Source organism: Thamnophis elegans, chromosome 15, assembly GCF_009769535.1.
Source record: "Thamnophis elegans isolate rThaEle1 chromosome 15, rThaEle1.pri, whole genome shotgun sequence".
Classification (NCBI taxonomy): Eukaryota; Metazoa; Chordata; class Lepidosauria; order Squamata; family Colubridae; genus Thamnophis; species Thamnophis elegans.
In genome coordinates this window covers 1965471-1975180 of record NC_045555.1, presented here as the reverse complement: position 1 = coordinate 1975180, position 9710 = coordinate 1965471, and positions in this window count along the sequence as shown.

Below are 9710 nucleotides of genomic sequence, written 5' to 3'. Positions count from 1 at the left end.
TTAATATATTATACAGTGTACAAATGCAATCAATGAATCAATGATAATTCTAAATTCGTTCTAAAACTGCAAAATTAACTTGGTGTTTATTCCCATGTTTTTACGATACCCTAAGCTACGATGGCTGAAATGATTTCTTCATTAAACCACAATTGGCTACACAATTAGGAGTCTCCCACCCATAAAAAAAAGAGAATAACAGTTGGAAGGGACCTTGGAGGCTGTCTAGTCCACCCCCCCACTCCCAACTTATCATATTTAGAAGAAGACACTTGGAGGCACAGAAATGGATGAAAAACAGGTTTTTATTTATTTTTTTTCTCCCCCCCCCTTCCTTGTGACTGTGTGTAAAAGCTTCAATTGTGCCCCCCCCCGCTTGTAACGGGGGGGGGGGGGGGTATAAACTTCAATGCATATTCACATCAACATTTTCGTCCTGTAAGGACAGTAACGCAAGTACATCTGTATTTGCACCCCTCCCCAGCAAAAAAGAATGAGTGGAAATACAATTTGTACACCCTCCCTTCCTTAAAATCCTTCGTTCAACTTTGCCCGAAGAAAACCAGCCCATGGGGCTGTTACCCTGATTCCTATAAGGATGGCACGACTTAACTTGGGCCTTTATCCAAAAGCCTTTGTCCAACTGTGTGAACGTAAGCACTCCCGTTGCAAAAGCAATATTTCCGAAAATATTTCCCAAAATATTGCATTGCAATAGCCTTAAAATATTGCATTGCAATAGCCTTAAAATATTGCATTGCAATAGCCTTAAAATATTGCATTGCAATAGCCTTAAAATATTGCATTGCAATAGTCTGCATCATCTTGGCAGATAAAGATGATGTTCAAATGTCATAGAACGTCTGAAAAGCTTCCCTTAACGACAAGATATGGGAGGGAGGGGGGAAGAGAAGGGAGGGAGGGAAAGGAAGAAGGAAGGAAGGGGAAGGAGGAGTAAAGGAAGGGAAGCAGTGGTGAAATTCAATTTTTTTTTTTTACTACCAGTTCTGTGGGCGTGGCTTGGTGGGCCTGGCAGGGGAAGGATACTGCAAAATTCCTGTTCACACCCCACTCCAGGGGAAGGATATTGCAAAATCCTCATTCCAACTCCATTCCGGGGGAAGGATACTGCAAAATCCTCGTTCCCACCCCACTCCAGGGGAAGGATATTGCAAAATCCTCGTTCCCACCCCACTCCAGGGAAAGGATATTGCAAAATTCCCATTCCCACCCCATTCCAGGGGAAGGATACTGCAAAATCCTCATTCCCACACCACTCTGGGGCCAGCCAGAGGTAGTATTTGCCGGTTCTCCGAACTACTCAAAATTTCCACTACCGGTTCCTCAGAACCTGCGGAATTTCACCCTTGAAGGGAAGGGAGGAAGGAAGGAAGAGGGAGGGAGGGAGGGAAAAAGGAAGGAAGAAGGGGCAGGGAAAGAAGGGAAGGAAGGACGGAAGAGGAGGGAAGGAAGGAATGGGGAGGGAGGGGAGGGAGGAGGGGAAGGGAGGGAGGGAAGAGAAAGGAGGAAGAGGAGGAAGGAAGGAACGAAGGAAGGAAGAGGAGGGAGGGAAGAGGGAAGGAAGGAAAGGAATTGGGATGGAGAGAGGAAGCAAAGAGTCCCCTTCGGGGGAAAAGGGGGGCATATAAATGTAATAAAATCAAAATCAAATCAAGACAGGCAGGAAGGAAGGAAATGGGAAGGGAGGGAGGAAAATAGAAGAGAAGCAAGCTTAACCCTGACATTTTTAATTTCAACCTCTGGGTTTACCAGACATGCTAAAGCATGAAAATAAAAACCTTTGCCCCCATAGTAGCCAGGCACAGTTAAGGCCACCTAACTTTGCTAAAATCCAGCAAAAAAAAAAAAAGGAGAATTTTCTGACAGGGGTCCGAGAAAATCTCTCCCCCCCGCCCCCTCTTCCCGAGTCCAAAAAGTCTTCCAGCCTTGATGTGGTCTTTTCCAAGTTGGTCCCTTCCACACAAGCTGCGTTCTTGATCAGCGTTGGCGTAAGATTGAGGGCAGAAAGATTTAAGAGCCCCAGGATCCGCAATCTGCTTGCAGCCAAGATGCCGCCATTCCTGTTTTCAGGTGGAAAATATTCTCCCTGCAAAAAAAAAAAAAAAAAATAGGGGAAAAAAAAAAAGATTTTAAAGAAGCGATTCTGACACAGGTAACAAAGGCCTTGGAAGAAGGTCCTTTTGCCCTGTTCTTGACTCTTAATCTCATTGGGACGCCTTCACACAATACCCTTAACCCGGTCTGGATTCCCACAGCATTCTCAAATAGCTACCCACACCAAGAGAGCCAATTTTTGGGGAAAATGAACCGGCTTAGCTTCCATGCAGTCGGACCAAGTTTGTTGGGTGGCTAGAACCAGGCGTGTTTTCCCAAATCCAATGATCAGCCCTAACTAGGTTTGTTTGAAAGTTTGGCTCTGGATTGCGGAGTAGGAATCAAGAACCTTTGGGATTAAAAAAAGTCTTAACAGGGAGTCGGGGAGGGGAGCAAGGGGCTTCACACAAAACTTATCTGGGTCCTTCCTTTGCTCTCTGATTTTAGGGATTTGAACTGGGGGTAGCTTTTATCGAGGCGTGTTTGTTAATTTGGCGGCAACTGTGGCCTGCAATCTCAATCCGTCAGAGAATAAGGCATGCTGGATTAAGATTCGTGAGTGGGTGAGCATGCAAAATTCAGTCAATTTTGATCCCAGAATGGGACTTCACCAGAAGCGATTTCCTAGTTTTGAAAAAGAAGAAGGAAAGAAGAAAGGAGAGTTAAAGGGAGGGAGGAAATAGCAGAGAAGAGAGGGAGAGAGAAAGGAACGAAGGGAGGGACAAGAGGGAGGGAGGGACAGAGAGAAAGAAAGGGAGGGAAGGTAGGAAGGGAGAGAATTGGGAAGGAGAGAGGAAGGAAGGATAGCAATGAAGGGAGGGAGGAAAGGAAGGAAGGAGAAAGCAGGGAGGATGTGAGCAAGGAAAGAGGGAAGAAAGGAAAGGAATTGGGATAGAGAGAGGAAGGGAAGAAGCAAAAAATAGCAAAGAAGGGATGGGGAGAGGAGGGAGAGACAGAGAGAACGAAAGGGAGGAAAGCAAGGAAGGAAGGAGAAAGCAGGAGAGAGGGAGGAAGGAATGGAGGATGTGAGCGAGGAAAGAAGGAGGGAAGGAAAAAACAGGAGAGAGGGAGGAAGGAATGGAGGATGTGAGCGAGGAAAGAGGGAGGGAAGAAAGGAAGAAGAAAGAAGGAAACAATCGTGTGTACACACTTACCATGCCTGCATTTGGGGGGACCCTCATGTTCAAGTCTCCAAACTTTCCGAAACTCTCTCTGCAGAAGCTGTTCCTCATCCCTCTTTCCCATGCTGGCTTCTGCGTCATCATGGCTTCTCTTCCTTCATCCTTGCTACTTGCAACAAGCACAGGGAGAAAAATCAGAGCCCACCGTCCCCTTCCGAACCCTCTTCAGAAATCAAACTCAGAAATTCTATCCAGGTGGAATAAATAAGATACTTACAAGGTCTTTCCTTTGAGACATCCGGGGACAGGAGGCCTGCACAAGCCAGCATTCCAAGCCAATCTCCGGCTTGTTAAGTGCGGTGGGGAGGAAACGCAGAGGGTCTCTTTATACCCCCGGTGGCGGCATTCAAGAGCCTGGGTTCAGCCAGCTTCGATGTTTCCCACACTCCTGTCCAATCCTCACCCTTGTCCTCCCTGGACAATGGCCAACGCGTCTACTTGGGGATGGTAAATTAACTGTGAATCGACGCCAGAGAATAGCCCGAATCCCCAAGGAGCAGGTGGCCGCTTTGAATAACAAGAAGGGCTCCAAAGATCGAACAGGGGGGGGGGGAAAGAAAGAAGGGGGGGAAAACGTGGGAAATAGCCCGGGTTATTATGATGGGATTGTGGGAGCTTGGCGTTAGAAAGGTACCCCGGGAGGGGGGTCAAGCATCACCTACACCCACCCACCCACCTCAAGAAGGCAGAGTTTTTGTTGCGAATTGCCTCTACGATCCAAGAAGTGGCGCTTTTCATTAAAGGGGTCTAGAAATAACCTAGGTGGGCTTCCACCCTCATTTAGTTTTTACAAAAAAGAAAAAATAAGTTTTGCAAATATCGGTGGGGGGAAATATTGGCCGTAAAACCTGCAAAATTGGAGAAAGAATGGCGAATTGCAAAAAGCTGGTGATCCTCATGCCGACGACCTGCCATCGAGCCCCCCCCCCAAATTCTTGCCGCTAAGTGAGACATTGCTCAAGTGAGTCTCGCCTCCTTTTTTACGAATTTTTAGTCCCGTCCCCCGGCCGTTGAGTGAATCTGGCTCCCCCAGAGGTCACCAAAGGGGTCACGCAACCGACGGTCATAAATATGAGTCAGTCTGGATTTCGATCATGCAGCCGCGGGGAGGCTGTGATGGTCAAAATGGTACATCCCTGCTTCAGAGAGTGTTGGATTCAGCTGAGGGCTCCCCTAAGCAAGCATCCTGTGTGTTCTAAAGCTTGCCAGCACATCGAAAAGTAGAGAGAGAGAGAGAGAGACAGAGACAGAGACAGAGACAGAGATATAGGTAGGTAGGTAGGTAGGTAGGTAGGTAGGTAGGTAGGTAGGTAGGTAGGTAGGTAGGTAGATAGATAGATAGATAGATAGATAGATAGATAGATAGATAGATAGATAGATAGATAGATAGATAGATATGGATAGAGATAGAGAGGTGGAGAGATAAGAGATAGAGAGGAGAGATATGGATATAGATAGAGAGATAGAGAGAGATAGAGAGAGAGAATGAGGGAGAGAGAGGATGGATATATAGAGAGATAGAGAGAGAGAGAGAGAGAGAGAGAGAGAGAGAGAGAGAATGATAGGTAGGTAGGTAGATAGATAGATAGACAGACAGACAGACAGACAGACAGACAGACAGACAGACAGATAGATAGATAGATAGATAGATAGATATGGTAGATACGGTAGATAGATAGATAGATAGATAGATAGATAGATAGATAGATAGATAGATAGATAGATAGATAGATAGATAGAAATATAGAGAGACAGACAGACAGACAGATGGACGGATGGATAGATAGATAGATAGATAGATAGATAGATAGATAGATAGATAGATAGATAGATAGATAGATATAGTTATAGAGATATAGAGAGACAGACAGACGGATGGACGGAGGGATAGATAGATAGATAGATAGATAGATAGATAGATAGATAGATAGATAGATAGATAGATAGATAGATAGATAGATAGAAATATAGAGAGACAGACAGACAGACAGACGGACGGACGGACGGACAGATAGATAGATAGATAGATAGATAGATAGATGATAGATAGATGATAGATAGATAGATAGATAGATAGATAGATAGATAGATAGATAGATAGATAGATATAGATATGGAGAGAGAGAAAGAGGCGGACACACAAACACAGAGAGATAAGATAGATAGATAGATAGATAGATAGATAGATAGATAGATAGATAGATAGATAGATAGAGTTATAGAGATATAGAGAGAGACAGAGATAGACAGACAGACAGACAGACAGATAGATAGATAGATAGATAGATAGATAGATAGATAGATATAGAGAGATATAGAGATAGATAGATAGATAGATAGATAGATAGATAGATAGATAGATAGATAGATAGATAGATAGATAGAGATAGATAAATAGATAGAGAGAGAGAGATGGATGGATGGACGGACGGACGGACAGACAGACAGACAGACAGACAGACAGACAGACAGACAGACAGACAGATAGATAGATAGATAGATAGAGATATGAAGAGAGAGAGAGAAACAGACAAACACACACTGAGAGATAATACTTAGATAGATAGAGAGAGAGAGAGAGATAGTTATAGAGATATAGAGATAGATAGATAGACAGACAGACAGGCAGACATAGATAGATAGAGAATTATAGATAGATAGAGTGATATTGATAGATAGATATAGAGAGATAGAGATTTTTCATGTGACAACACTGAAGAAATGACACTTGGCTACAATGTAAAGTAGTGAGCATACAGTTTATATAACTGTGTAAATGTGCCATCCCCTCAAAAAAATAACACCCAGCCATTAAAAGATGCGCTTAAACATTTACAAAACGTGAGGGGGTGCACTCACTTCTGTGATGTACTGTAGATCTAGATATATAGATTCCCCCTCCCTCCTCCCGAATCTGATCCCTGCCGGCCAGATGCTCCCAGCTCCCCTCCTTTGTTGGGCCTTTTAATCCCATGAATGAGCCGCCGTGTGGGAAAAGGGACTTTTATCGGGTCACACCGCCAGCCAGCCGAGCCTCAGGTCCGGCCGCCCTCCGAGTCACCCCTTTGAGATGGAGATATTGGCCATGGGCACCACGCTTCCCTAACCCAACTTCTGGTGATGCCCCCACCCTCAAAACAAATCCCCTTTTATTTTTATTTTTTTATATAAATCTGGAGGTGAATTAGAGGCCAGAAAGGAGGAAGAAGAAGATGTGATCGTAGGAATAAATATCAAGGTGTCCAATTTTGGATAAACAGTGCCAAAAAATGATAATAAGGAGAAGGGAAATAATGTGATCGTAGGAATAAATATCAAGGTGTCCAATTTTGGATAAACAGTGCCAAAACTATGGTAATAAGGGGGAGGGAAATAAGTTCCAAGTGGACTTTCTTTTTTTAATGGGTTGTGTTTGAGCAGATGCACCCAAAAACATGGGTCCTGGGTCCTTTTCTGCGAATGTCTTATTATTCAGACCATATTTGGAATATTTGGATCCAGTTGTGGTCACCACGAAAGAAAGAAAAAAAGATGCGGAGACTCTGGAAAGAGGGCAGAGAAGAGCAACGAAGATGATTAGAGGACGGGAGGCTAAAACATAGGAAGAACGGTTGCAGGAACTGGGTATGTATAGTTTAATGAAAGGAAGGACATGATAGTCTTCGAATGCTTTGATGGGCTGCCCCAAAGAAGAGGGAGTCAAGCTATTCTCCAAGGCACCTGAGGGCAGGACAAGAAGCAATGGGTGGAAACTAATCAAGGAGAGAAGCAACTTAGAACTAAGGAGAAATTTCCCGACAGTGAGAACAATTCATCAGTGGATTAAACTTGCCTCCAGAAGTTGTGAATGCTCCAACACTGGAGGTTTTTAAGAAGATGTTGGATAACCATTTGTCTGAAGTGATGTAGGCTTTCCTGCCTGAGCAGGGGGTTAGACTAGAAGACCTCCAAGGTCCCTTCCGCTTCTGTTATTCTATATTGTATATTCTAAGACCCTGGGGAGTTTGTTTTTTTTCCCTAGAGAAAAGGAGGACTAGGGAGACATGATAGCAGTCTTCCAATATCTCAGGGGCTGCCACAAAGAAGAGGGAGTCAAGCTATTCTCCAAAGCACCTGAGGGCAGGACAAGAAGCAACGGGTGGAAACTAATCAAGGAGAGAAGCAACTTAGAACTAAAGAGGAGTTTCCTGACAGTGAGGACAATTCACCAGTGGAACAACTTGCCACCAGAAGTTGTGAGTGCTCCAAACACTGGAATCTATGGAGATTCTCAGTCATCCAGGTCCTGGCTGTGCCAAAGGAGCTGAAGAAGCTTCTTGGATGAGAATCGAAACGTCTTCAAAGAAAAACCAGGAAGTCCAGTTGCCTCTTGGGGAGGGGGAAAAAGCCAACTGGAGGTTTTTAAGAAGAGATTGGACTGTCATTTGAAGAGAATGGCATAGGAGATCCTGCTTGAACAGGGGGTTGGACTAGAAGACCTCCAAGGTCCCTTCCAACTTGGCGATTCTGTTTTTCTATAATTTCACAACATTTAACCCATGGAACAGGTTGCCTCCAGAAGTTGTGGATGCTCCATCACTGGAGGTTTTTAAGAAGAGACTGGACAGCCATTGTCTTAAATGATACAGGGTCTCCTGTGTGACCAAGGGATCGGACTAGAAGACCTCCAAGGTCCCTTCCAACCCTACCATTCTGGGATAGATGGATGGATGGATGGATGGATGGATGGATGGATGGATGGATAGATAGACAGACAGACAGACAGACAGACAGACAGACAGATAGATAGATAGATAGATAGATAGATAGATAGATAGATGATAGATAGATAGATAGATAGATAGATAGATAGATAGATAGATAGATAGATAGATAGATAGATAGATAGATAGATAGATGATAATATAGAGATAGATGGAAAGGGGGGGGGAAGAGATGATGGATGGATGATAGATGATAGATAGATTAGGTAGGTAGGTAGGTAGGTAGGTAGGTAGGTAGTATAGATGATGGATGGATGATAGATAGATAGGTAGATAGATAGATAGATAGATAGATAGATAGATAGATAGATAGATAGATAGATAGATAGATAGATAGATGTGTGACCCGTCAAAACCGCGGTCCACTAAAGCGCGCTCGACGAAAGCGCGTACCTGACGTCATCAGCAGCGCGACGAAAAAAAAATAAAAATAATTAAATTAAAATTAAAAAAAATTAAAGCAAGCCGATTCACATAAGGTAAGGGTTAGGTTTAGGTTAGGTTAAGGGTTAGGGTTAGGTTTAGGGTTACGTTAAGCGTTAGGGTTAGGTTTAGCGTTAGATTAAGGGTTAGCGTTAGGTTTAGGGTTAGGTTAAGGGTTAGGTTTAGGGTTAGGTTTAGGGTTAGGTTTGGGGGGGGTTAGGGTAAGGTTTTCGCTTTAATTTTAAATTTACTGCTCACAGCGTGATGTTTTCGTCGCACTGTGATGATGTCACGTACGTGCTTTCGTCGAGCGCGCTTTTGTCTATCCGCGGTTTTGTGGTGGAACCAGATAGATGATGGATGGATGGATGGGTAGATAGATAGATAGATAGATAGATAGATGATAGATAGATAGATAGATAGATGGATATAGAAGAGTGATGGATAGAGAGAGATATATGATAGATAGATAGAAATAGAGATAGATAGATAGATAGATAGATAGATAGATAGATAGATAGATAGATGACAGTTCAATAGACAGACAGACAGACAAGATACATGGATGATGGATGGATGGATGGATGATAGATAAGATTAGATATCTATCTATCTATCTATCTCTCTATCATCTATCTCTATATCTATCTATCTTTCTATCTATCTATCTGATAGATGATAGATAGATATAGAGATAAGATGATAGATAGATAGATAGATAGATAGATAGATAGATAGATAGATAGATAGATGATAGATAGATAGATAGATAGGCAGGCAGGCAGGCAGGCAGGCAGGCAGGCAGGCAAGATACATGGATGGATGGAAGGAACAGTTTGTTCCTTCAGAAGTTCTGGGGTCTCCATCAGTGGACCCCTTAAGAAGAGACTGGGCAGCTGTTGGTCCCTTCCAACTCAGTTATTCGGTTAAAAAGGGGGCAGAAAACGGAAGGCACCGAAAGAGAAATGAAGGGGGGGGGGGAGAGAGAGGAATTCTCAAGCCCCTCGAACCAAAAGGTAGAAAAAAACGGCCGCTGCCTCTGACTGAGAAGGGCTGAACTGAGCGGGGAAGCTATTTAGGGGAGGGGGGGGGGTCCCGTTCCAGGTTTCCCCAAAGGGGCTTCCGAAAGGCAGGTTTGATCTTCCCAGACGGGCTTTTCAAGAGGGTGAATGGCCCTTTTTTTCTTCTGCCCCGCTTTTGAACAGTTTCAAGGCTTGCCCAAAGTGTG